The sequence below is a fragment of the Varroa destructor genome, unplaced genomic scaffold (genome assembly GCF_002443255.2).
Source record: "Varroa destructor unplaced genomic scaffold, Vdes_3.0 BEIS01000007.1, whole genome shotgun sequence".
In the NCBI taxonomy this organism is placed as follows: Eukaryota; Metazoa; Arthropoda; class Arachnida; order Mesostigmata; family Varroidae; genus Varroa; species Varroa destructor.
In genome coordinates this window covers 28,090,276-28,103,101 of record NW_019211460.1, presented here as the reverse complement: position 1 = coordinate 28,103,101, position 12,826 = coordinate 28,090,276, and the positions used below count along the sequence as shown (strand labels likewise).

The 12,826-nt window shown below is 38.5% G+C and overlaps 2 protein-coding genes across 3 annotated transcripts in view; one reads left to right on the top strand and one right to left on the bottom strand.

The window, feature by feature from the left end:
* Positions 1 to 12,826, bottom strand: part of LOC111254314 (uncharacterized) — a 119,539-nt gene that overhangs the window by 8,827 nt on the left and 97,886 nt on the right. The window lies entirely within an intron of this gene.
* LOC111253825 (uncharacterized) overlaps positions 1 to 12,826 on the top strand; it is a 48,545-nt gene that overhangs the window by 6,418 nt on the left and 29,301 nt on the right. The gene's annotated exons all lie outside the window — the stretch shown is intronic.

The following is a 12,826-nucleotide window of genomic DNA, read 5'->3' as shown; positions in this document are numbered from 1 at the left end:
ATATATATGTATGGCTCTGAATTGCTTATAGGAAATTAAGCGGGCCATCTGTAGGACGCTATCAGAGACAATACATTTGTTAAGAAAAAAATTACATCACGACAAGCAACGTGATAAAATATGCGCCGTAATTTAGGCTAAAACTATACGTCAAAATATTTAGTCAACGTTGTTAAAAGCAGTTAGTATCACTGGCTGGTATGAAGAACTTACTATACATAGAAAGCTTTTATTGTCGGGAAAAATCAATTTTTCTTGGAAGGCAGCTATCATCTCGATGATACGGCTTGCTGAAAAATACTATCTATACTATATACTATATATACCTATACTTCCCCGAACGTCCCAATGCGGATTGAAGTAATCAATTCGTAGTGGTGATCGGAGGCTCCGAGAGTAAACGAACAGATTTGTAGTGCAGAAAAATAAGACTTAAACGAACAGCGGAAGCAGCATATCTCCCTAAAACCCATTTCCAGTCCGATTGATCCAACCGCATTTTGACCTTTATTACGAGTGGAGAGCGAAAGAACAGAGCGGCCTTAGACATTCTGCAAAATTGAACGCAACGGTAAAGGGCAACGGAAAAACAAAGCAGAAAACTGTGTTCAAAACGGAATAAATTATTTTTTATCGATGAAATCCACAATAAAATACGAGAATATTGAATGGCTTCTTGAGCTTGAGGCAGCTTGCTGGTAATTTCTAGCGATAATCGAAACGGGAAATGAACGTGTTCAAGGCCAAAGTATTGTTATTATCTTTATCAAGTCCATGTATCTAATAAATACGGCTCAAGAGCACGGCGAACAGCAGGGTGCAATTGGTCTGCCGAATCGATAGTACGACTGAATTACTTAATTGCACTAGTGTCGTTAAAATGTGATAGGTTCAGCCACCAACACACACAAATACACATGGATTATGGAAGCTTCTTTTCGGTGTCAGAGGGAGCGGACATACCTGAATGTAGGCAATGCAAGTTTGCCCCATAACATCAGAATGCGGTATTGCAGACTACGCAAAACACTGATCTACTATGTTGACAATGCTTTTCGCAAAACACATAAACATGCAACACATGGGCCGTCAGTGGAATATCAACTGTAGAGTAATACACAATATATGTGTGCCTGTTACTTATTAATTCTTTAAGGCCACTTAAAGGGCCATTCATACACTGCGCACTCGACACTGGAGGGACAGTTCAGCTCTTCGATATTATAGTTTCCCTGGTATAACGAGCAGGGAATCTAAATTGATGGCCAGAGCTCTATTATATTCCCTACTGCCTCAAAAGTGACTGATATGTTTTGTAGAAACATGTTCACGTATTTTAGTTTGTGACAAGGTCTTCGACGCTTTTAATTTTATTCAAATACCAACTTCAATGATTAAAAACATCATTTATAAGCTAGCGATAAGCCCTTGTCGGCTCCTGTTCGAAGAGTCGTCGTATAGTATGACCCCACACCACTACTCGGAAAACGTCATCGTAATATTAATAATCCTACATGTGCATAAACGAACACGTACACTTCCATAAAACCTTTAATTATAATAACTTACCTGATTGTTTAACTTCCATATATTATCTACTAAAGAACATTAGTAGTAAATAATATTATGGCCGTTCGATTGTAACTTTCGTAGTTGTTAAAAGGTTTCACGTTTCGACCGGCTCGCCGAGCATTCAGCATTCATTCTGCAAGCTAGGTGACCTCTTTTTTACTCCGCAGTTACACGCGATGTCGTCGGTTTACCTTGCAGTTTGCAGCAGACATTAAAATGACTGGCTTAGAGGACGGTAGGTTGATTGTGACCCGTTTAAAAAGGTCTTTGTGATTGGGACTTCTTGGGGCATATCATCGTAGGTAACAAACAATTGAACGCTGCGAATCGAGTATTTAAGTACAACGAATGGACGCATTACATTAGAATATAACGATCTAGACACAGAAAATAAGCTATGCACATTCTGTAATGCCTACCTGTACACTGAATTTTCCTATTCATTTATACGCTTCCATTAAAGCAACGATGATATGAATCCAGATTAAGATGTTCTTTACTTTCTAAAATACAAAGAAAAACTGGAAAGCTAGTAAGGGCAGAAGTAGAACGAAGGTTATAAGTGTGCAATTTTCGCTTTCTAGGCGGACATATTCGAACACAAGCCTGACAATGATTTTTTTCGAGTGAAACTTATTGTACGACATAAGTTGTTCCACACAAATGAAATGGAATACTTTTTTTGATGCCATATTTACCTGCCTCAGGCCAAAAGTATGTCTAAGTCGATCAAATAATGCAAGTATAACATATGACAATGGGGAAACGCAGCTCCGATTTAACAACTTCAAAGTTAGGAAAAAACACTTACTAACGTCTGTATTTGTTTTTCATATACAAAAGGTTGGCTTTTTAAGTTTTAGCTACTTTCAATAGGCATTCAAGCATTTGATTTGTTTATATGTAAATATTCGTAATCATTTTTCTAGGGGCGTGTCTTGTGGCGAATTCATCTTTTTAATCGGCCTTAGGCCTTTTAGTCGGGTTGGAGCCACGTTCCATCCTGGCGACCGGCATAAGTACAAATAACCAAATTTTTGTCAACATTTTGAGTTGACTTCTCTGTCAGCAGGATGTGTCCGCTGATATTTTTAGATCGTAAAGTTAACGCCTAAAGCTTGATATATGAATTCAGTTGTTTATATATATTTATAAAATGACTTATAAAGGCTCATTTAAGGTGACGCTAGGTTATCCAATGGGTAGAACAACTACATGTTATGCGAACAGCGACATATTTAATAACTGTTATATTCATTTTCATATTTAGCAACAGTTGCCATCTCAATCGATATTTAGTTCTTCTATGTGTGCACCCCTGCCCATCACGAACGTGGGGTCACTTCATAGTGAACTCATTCGTCCTAAGAGCTTTTTTATGCTTTGACATTCCGAAGGCCTTTTGCCTCATGGCCGTACTTAATTCCATCGGATCGATCGGATGAGCCTGTGATTATAAGTCGCAACACTTAAGAGCACTTTGATCTGAACTTTTCTCTAAGCAGATATCCGACCTTTTTTTTCAGACCAGCTGTACTCTAGAAGCTGGACGGCCTAATTTAAAAATATCACTTGATATAACAGTATGATGAAAATGAACACCACCCAAAAAATCTATGATGATATTTGTCCAAGATAGGTGACGCTCCAGATCGTCAATCAAATGTGGGTTTTCGTTATCTAACTGAGACAGTCGATGACAGGTAACACTGGCCCATTCCACAACGTACTCATTTTCCATGAATCTTTGCATTGCGTCACCGTCATGCAACACCGATATTAGTCTTGGATAACAGAAACAGACGTCCGACTTGGAGCTGCAATTAAGCTTTGTTTGTAAGCAGCGTATAATTTTAAAGATACCTGTTTTAACGTATGCTATATCTGGCTTATAAAAATGGGAAGGTAAGTACGTTTCAATCGATACTGCGAATTTTTATTTCACCGTTTCATTCTGATTTCGATATGTGCCATGCGAACAAACGTCCTAGCCCATCGGCCAATTTTTGCTAAACGCTGAAAGCTTTAGAAGCGCTAAAATCAAACATTAGACTATTTTTGAAAAGTAAGAAAATATCTAATGCTAAAAAAATGCTGTTACCAGCGAATCCAATAAATTTCAAAATTCAGTCACTTTTAAAATAGAAAAGCAAGGAACAAAATTTAGCTAATAAATACTATAGTCATTTAGAAACCGATGGAATGAGTGAAAACTTGTTGAGTGCATCCTAGGAGAAATAAGGTCATAGGGAAGAACATCTGGTCTCGAAAGTTAGCTCTTCATGGTCAATTTTTGCTCCTAGTGCGATATAAATTTTTTTAAAGATCTTTGGAGAAAATATGCAAAAGGACCTCAGGTGAAAACGTTTCAAGAACGGAGACTGGAGTGCTGAAAGTCAGCGAGGGGGTGGCCAGGTCTCGGGATCCGAAGGACAAAGATGCATTGCCCCAACCGATGAGGCTTTTGACAAAAGGTAGAGGTTTTACGGACTCTGCCATTTAAAATTGATATTTTATGTGTAACATGTTACCGAATTATAACCGAAATACTGAGAATACAGAAACTGAGCGAAAGTGAATTCCCGTGAGCGTGAGTAACTCCAGGCCGCCTGAAAGGTACGATTTGTGAGATTTAAATCAATAGAAGACGCGTTTGGAGCATCAGGTCTACCGCCAGGCGGAGCAGGACCAGGCAAAACAATGCAGCCGGAGAAAAATCGATTTCGATGACAGTGACGAGTAGGCAGAATAGACAGATGGTGGTACTTCCAGTGGATGTTTGGGGATCTGTTACTATAATACACTCGCTCAAAATGGAACAATGACCGCAGTCCTCCAGTTTTTCAGGAGACTAATGGATCGTCAGCACGGCAACCGAAAATACGCAGCCTTACTACGTTAGGACAATGCAAAACCCTATCGCCATGGCTGAATTATTTCGCGGATTGAGCGAAAGAATATCAAACGTTGACTTCGAATTGCTTAACCTCCCGATCTACGTCCATGTGATTACGGGACTTTGCATGCCTTAGGAAGAATAACTGGTGAGCAATGCTCGCTAGTTGTAGGGCAATGTAGTTCGCTATTGATTTGCTTTGAGATGCCATAGAGAGAGGAATGTTGAAGGGGAATGTGAACAGTCGTCACGGTTACTGGTACAAATGGGTAAACAATAAAAATACCAAGGTTTTCAAGGTCCGCTTTCGTACTACAATGGAACAGGTTAATTTATAAAAGTTATTTTTTAGTCGTGAAAAACTGCAAGTGAAAAGTCGTGAAACCTTCATTCATGAATCTTTGGCAAGATTCAGTTTTTGAGAACTTGCAAAGTTTAACTCATTAATACAGCAACACAGTTCTTTTTATGTTCATGCAACGTTCTAATTTATCCCAATTTAGATGGACGTAAACCAACCGAAGTACTCATTGCAATACTAATTACCAATAGATTATTATTAATAATAATCAACACTTGTGGTTCAACTATTATACCAATAAGCTTTATCCTGGCTCCGCGTATCCGTGTTATACTCATTAAAAAATTATGTAGTTGGCATATATTAGACAAACAGTCTTTGCAGTAAAATCGATAAATCCAGTTAAATTATTCTACCCAGGTCTGAACATTAGGAAGCATATGCGTTATATCCGCCGGGGGTTTGAGGCCGTTTAAGTACGTAAACGTAGTGGTCTGAACGGATTCACTAAAAGGGACAAAGGCCGTACGAGGCAGGGCCTTCGGCGAATCAAAGTAACCTAGCCATGTTGTACGTCAACAATTGATCTGCAGGCAGGTAAATCACAGGAAATAATATTTATGCGGGTAAATCTAGAGGTCCATGTACACATTTAGCTCAAACACTGTGAAACAGCTCTTTCTAAGGTTGTTTGTTGCTTATTTAAAAGAGGTACAGTTTTGTTCCCATCATTAGAGATAGCGGGTTTGGTGTGGTGAGAAAAACGACTAGAAAGACATTTCTATACTATAAGCTTGGCTTTCACGACATCCAGCTGACTATTCACCGGGTTTCTTTTGGTCTACCGAAGACAAAAGTATACTAAAGGTGCACACTCATGTAGTAAGAAAACTATAAGTATTTATTTACCCCGCAGATATAAGTACTTATTTAATCCCTAAGGGAAATATTTTTCCACAAATTCGCAGGACACATCATTAACGTGCTTTTCTACTCAGCTTAAAACGATGGGTTCCCGGAAATGAAGCCCAAACTTTTGTCCTAGAAGGGTGGAGTAACGTTCTTCGTTAACGGCATGACAGAATACAGAGAAAAAAAGCCATGTAGATTTTCGATGTTGCTTATACAATATTACATAAAAAAATATACATTTCTGCTCCACAGAGTCTCATGGCGATTGGGATATGGCAATGTTGGCCTCGGCATATCGATTCCATTTGTGCTTTTGATTATTTTCCGTCGCAAAGTGACGAAGAAAATGAATATAAAAATTCGCCAAAACAATTGGGTTGCGGTACTGAAGTGCACCCGTAAATAGTTACCTACAGTAGCAAACGATAAAGTTGAAACGATAACGACTAATACAGACCCGTACCTAACATACAAACCAACTGACTTGTGTCACAGGAGCGATAGCGATCTTGATCTAAACTTAGACACTTCCGGACATTTATGCCCATTTGCAGTTAAATCCAATATAACTATGCTTTTCTATATGATGTTCGTCATTTTGTCTGTTTGCCTTTGACAGACTTTATAATAAAGTTATACCTTAAGCAAAGGTAGACGGCAATGGTAACTGCCAACTGAAAACATTCTGTGGGCAAAGCTAAAGACAGATTTCTCGTAAACATCAGACGGTGGAACCGGCTTCTTGCCGACGTATGACGTAATGTTATAATTTGAAACAACTATTTCTAAGAAAGCGCACGCTCGTCGAAGATAGATTTTCAATGAACTATGGATATTCCAAGATGATTCATTAGAAACTATAGATGGAACAGCTCTAGCAGAAAATTTGGTCGTTTCGATCATCACAATAACAAACGTGGAAGAGGCAGACTGAATCAATAAAACTGTTTCAAATGTTAACTTTACCATCTTTCATTATGAGGCTAAATACCTGTCTTCGACCTATAAATAAACGAGTGATAACGTAGCTTTCTTTATAAAGCCTCAAAGGTTACACTTCGAATGCCACGGAAATATCTATCGGCGTCTTTGGCCTTCACGTATTTTTAGTAATATTAATGTTATTGGCTTTCAACCAGTTTAAGGATCTTCGGAGGGAAGGCTGTCTACTTTATAAGAAAGGGTTGATTGCCTATGCAGTACTAGACATCGATATGGAACAGGCAAAGTGCACGAAATCGACGATGCTTTGCGATTTGTGCATTGTACCATTGGGACACAGTAATGTCATGGTCAGATGTGCTCAAGTCTCTGTCAGTCGTCTACACGAAGTAGACATTGCATTTCGTTATTTATGATTGCGCGAAGAACACGGTAGAGTTAGCGAAGAGCAGATTTTTATCATTTAGCCAAAATATCGAACACAATTCTAATGACATGGCATCATTATTCTTAAGGAAACTGGATTCCTATTTTCGTGTTGACGAAAAAACACGTTTCTCTCTTTTTTGAAGGCCAAGGAAAGATCAATATGTATACAAACTTAATTTAAATATTTATAAATGCAGGCCATATTTAAAAAACTCAGAAGCAACACGTCTTGGGTACCTTGGGTGAAGCACAGAGTCATTGAACAAACGACGAAAAGCTTCTTCAGCCGTCAGCATATATATATATATATATATATATGCTACAGTGTAGATAGACTATTCATAGTATAAAGTAGATGAGATGGTTTTTATCAGCTATTATTAAACAAGTTAATGGACACATTACAATTAACTAGTTGATCGGTAAATCTCTGTAATGTATGTAAAAATAATATAATAAGAAATAAATATAAATAGTAATAGTAAAAAAAAGATCGCAGCCTTACTCGGTTGGCATAAATATTAACAAGTATGAAATTTTCATTATAACTCATCTTTGTTTTTGATTCAGTAGGTATTCCTGAATAATTCTACGTTGGCTTAGATACCCTTTTGTTCGTATTTCAGCTTTTAAGACGTGTATATATATATATATATATATATATATATATATATATATATATATATATATATAAATAAGAAAACTACAAAAGAAGAAAGTGCTCGATAGGATATCTGTGTTTTGGCTGATTCCCTGCGCGGTGTTGTGACACGCGTGCTCATCAGATGGCAACAGCGTGCTAAACCCAGCTGGGTTTCAGTATTGAGCCAGGCCTAATACGGGCAAATGAAAACAATAATGTATTTTTTGTGTATACATAAAACAACTCAACCTAACCCACTACATTAATTTTCTATTTATTCTTCTGGAGCTTATTTTTCTCCTTTGCAAGTTGGAAACTGCCGAGTGAAGGATTAAGCCTAACGGCAGAAGGAAACAGCCGTATCAGCGCTTGCCGATAGCTAACTTGACATCGTCAGCTACTCTTCTAGTGACTGGGTTTATAATTTGCTATTAATTTAGGAATGTTTTGGGTAAACAACGCGGCTTTTGTATTGTTTAAAAATGAAAGATAGGATTTACGTTGTATAACAGTGTAAGCACGCGTTACGGAGGACAAATGCAGTTTACTTCATGCAATTTACCACAGAAACAATGTAATTTACACCAATGATTTTAGCTAAACTCAGCCAAAAGCATCGTATGCTTCGATATGCCACTGTACGCCCTCATTTCATGCAGATATTCCTTTGAGTATTGTTTTCATTTGTAATTAGTTAGCTTGTTTAGCATTAATAACTTGCTCAATTTTTACCTGTCAATTTCGCTTTTCCGTGTGTTGTCCGGAGAGAATTAGATACGCGATAGAAAGAGATCAGTAAAATTTATCTGAAACCTGGTATCGTCACGAGACAATTGAAAATTAGAAATTAGCTTGAAACTAGGCATAGGTAATATGCATCCAACAAGGGAAAATAACCCTTGGGGCTGAGGCCTCAGCCCTTATAAGAATAAATATATATGTTACTACATAGAATGCAACAAATGTAGTAGAGTTTCTACCCTAATCCGCTTGAACTTAAAGAATTCAAATACTGAAATTATTGTCGAATTCACGAGCTTTTGCCTTTTTTTTGCTATGTGACCAAGTCTGTGGATCTTTGATCTCCTGTGAATAAGCATTATAACGATGTGTGTTTTACTATAAAATAGAAGTATCAACAGCGGCACCAGAACGCAAATTATTACGTTTTTTTTTTTAGTTAAAGATAAATAAATGGATACATTTGCACTAACGATGCAATCATAACCTAACTCTGTAGTTCCAAGCCATTAAGTGGCACGAAATCCGCGATTATGTTACGTACTGTGTTTTCGATTCAGGTGTTTCCACTAACGTATGGTCTTCAAATGTTTGCCTAAAAGGCCTTAAAAAAAATGTCCAAAAATATTTCGATATATCATCCATCCATAAGATGATCATCAAAAATATAGTTATAGGATAATTTCTCTGATCGCGCAGACCGTTTGATAATGTGTTCAATTTACATAGGCAGTCAATGTGTTTATTTACCTGCGAGACCCACGACTCAAAAATCCAGCCAAGGCACAGATTGGTTAAGTTACTTAGGTAACCAATGAATCAGGTATTCACGTAAAAAATAAGCGCACTCTATCCTAAAATAGGTTCTATTTTACAGGTGCTTTAAATTGACAGTTCTAGTACGTGTCTAATTTACTACGTTTAGAACCCATTTTGTAGGTCCCTCAACGGGAACCGGTTCCTTGTGTCCGCTTCAATATTTTCAGCAGTATGAATAAGTAAGGTTTAAGTCGAACTGCTCATATGAATGTCTTGGTGTCTAGTGCGTGTGGTAATTTTCAGATAATTCGTAGTATATATAATTATGAGTTTGTTAAGCCTTCCAGGTTGTTGTGCTTTTTCCGTATTCATCGTTTGAACCTGCGTGAGATATTTATCGGAAAAGTATTTAGCTATTCTAGTTTTGCTTTGGGCACAAGGTCAGAATATCTGATAAATTATTATGGCTCTCATTCGATTATAATACCCAAGTATCTTAGATACAATACTTAAGCAGTTCAAGCGGCTTGTTCGCTGCAGCAACGCGGAGAAGACACTAATAAAAAAAAAAATAAGATTTTTTGTCATGCGATAATGTATGTACTCTTCGCCAATAACGAGGTTCTATTTTGTCACTATGCTCCAGAACTACACGGATTATATACGGGAAGTTGTAACCTTTGTAATGTCACGTGTCTACAACAGCTTAATACATGGTCTTATCGTTAAGGCCATGATGAGAGAAGTGTATAGGCTTATTACTGCAGTTGTCATTCGCGTCTGGCATTGCGCGTGTCTCAAACAAAACTTCCATGGCGTGTGTTTCATCAATCAATTACCGCCGGTACGCTAATTGTGGAAGGGTTCCTTGATAACTGCTTTCGACAACAGTTAACGTAAAATTAGCATCATCATGATCGCTAGTTAACATAACCTGCACGGCCGAGTCAGCGTCGGCGTTCGTAGCTGTCTGCCGTCATATCTAGTAAGATCATCCGCACTCGTTATCACTGTCCTCCACACTGTATGTCAATTCTAAACCCGTAGCTCGCTTTAACATTCTTGTATGTAACATGTCCACTTTACTAAAAGTGGTTCATAATTCAGCCCATGCCTTGCCGGCTTATCCAAACTTAGTCATTAGAAAAGTCGCTACTGCAGTCAGCGCCGTCGCGGCCTAGAAGACACGATGCTGTTTCACATACATAAGGACATCACTTGTTTTCGTCTGAGTCGGCTCTCGAAGGCCCTGCGGTTTCGCGTAACGCCCTTGCCTCTTATATACGTACATGCTCGTGTGCGGTTGTATCGTTAGAGTGTACCAGTGACTCTGGCAGCGACAGTAAAAGAGCTCTATGGAATTCAGCTAGATTTCCCAACTTCTAATTCAAGTCTGCTCCAGCCCAGATTTTTTGAAAGCCGGTAGATGGTGGTAGATATCCATCCAAGTCTTAGAAAATGAACGTCGAAAAAAGTAACGAAATAACTACGAAGGTGAAATCGAAGTCAACCGCACCTGAGGCCATCGGCATCAACTGCACTCAACACAGGCTGGGCTTTACAATACATTGCCGCAGATGACGGTATCAGTACCGTCGCTGCTGTCCTTGCCATCGTCATTGTAGTTGTATTAGCAACTGTTACTTTCCGATTTTTATTACTGTTGACGGCTCAGCAGACGCCGCTGATGAACGATGGCGACGCAAACGACCTCAAAGCGATGCAAACGACACAAGCGAGCAGGTCAGACTCGACTCTTCAGAGTCAACTAGTTCAGACGGGCATTCTATGGAGATATATATTCAAGGGCAAAGCTGGAAAAAAAAAATAGAAATAACGTAAGTCTTGCTTGACAAAGATGAAAAAATGACTCATTTCTAATATTTTAAAGAGGGCTTCGTATGGGTGGGAGGCAAACGGGTAGTCGTACACGATTCCTATATGACAGTGACAGGTAGGACGGCGACAGTTACAAAATAGATAGCAGTAGAGACATCGTTGTTACTTAAATTTTTGCACTGTCATGGAAAGAGACTCACATCGGTAGGCTGACGCCGCGACCGTCGCAAGTCCTGCTGCCTCGCCGTTTTATGGATAAGCGGGAAACACAGAGATGAATAGAGGTGAAGCAGGCGTCCTCAAAGATTATACGCTACAAGGCAGGTGACGGCGAACTTTTGGCAATGAAGCGCCAAAATTCACTGGTATATGCGGTGCAGCTCAAGTCTCCATCATCCAATGACGACCGGCTGCCTACTGACTGTGTTCAAAGGAAATCAAATCGTTGCCTTTTTAACTTGTTGTAAACTATCACTAATGTCTCGATTAATCGAATCGCTTGAAACAAAGTGTACTTCATATAGAATGTCACATATTGAAGAAGCTGTTTCGAAATGTTAGTTCATTCATGAAAATCAACGATCGTTTTATCGATGATTCTTATTCATGAACTATTTGTAATACACAATTGCGTTATTATTAGTTACCCTATTTTTTTTTTTTTTTTTGTTAATATAAAAACATGACTACGCGAACAAATCCGCCGATGCTGCCTATATTGTTATTTTTCGATCTGTTTTAGATTTGAAACTGTCTAAGTCCTCGTTTCAACTGTACAGGCTCGCTGCTCCCGAGATAGAGTCAAAAGAGCTGCTCACAATATATAACTGTGCCCCGCTGCGAAAATCTTTTTTCGGCATTGAATCCGCTTACGGTGATATCGTGTGCTGGCATTATCTTCCTTTTCTTAATAGTCCTTCCTTTTCTAGCAACAACAGTTAGCTGTATGTGGAATATAGCAAAAGTATCTAGACATTTCAAACAGTCACATAGTTGCAAAATGAATGCTCTTAATCTGTCAAGAGATTTTACCTGTCAAAGGAGTGCAAGTGGTAACTTATGATTAAAATGAAGGGGTGCCCAAAGTGGAGTTCTCCTTAGATATAAAAATTTTCCACTGCAAGCTCAGAAGGTGTCATTTGGGAGTAGTAGGTAAAATCTCACTAAATAATAGCGTTATACGTGGACAACTTGTTTCAATAAGAAAAATAGCTTCTTCGAGGTAGATAAAGGGTGTTGCTAAGTTAAATCTTAGTACAATATATGCATCTGTTGTCTTTTATTAAATAACTTAATAAAATTAGATAACGCGTATGAAAATCAGGTGGAAGCATCCTTGGTAGCGGATAAATAATACGGAATAATATGTACGCTATCGTTCTAATTCTGAAAACGGTCGTTCTATAGGACACGCAAAATAATAAAACAAACGACAAGTAAAACATTTAAAGGGAAATGCATTTCTGCGACCTGATCCGGTGTCCTAGTCCATAGCAGATGTCCTCCAACGAAACCGATAGATCTTTTGAAATAAATTACGTACGTAAATCACCTTGCAGCAACCATAGGAGACACTTATTAGGACGTGTACCCTCGCTAAACGATCGACACGTACATTTAAATATGCAGCTCTGTTTTCTGTGCGGTTGCAGCCGCTTTGTGTTCGCCAACTTGTGAGGGGGTACTTCAAGCAACGCTAAAGCATACAAGTAGTCTGTGTTCCCATGTAGGCTCAGATATGAGTTAGGTTAGGAGTACACGGTCCACGTAACGCACCGACGAGTATGTAACT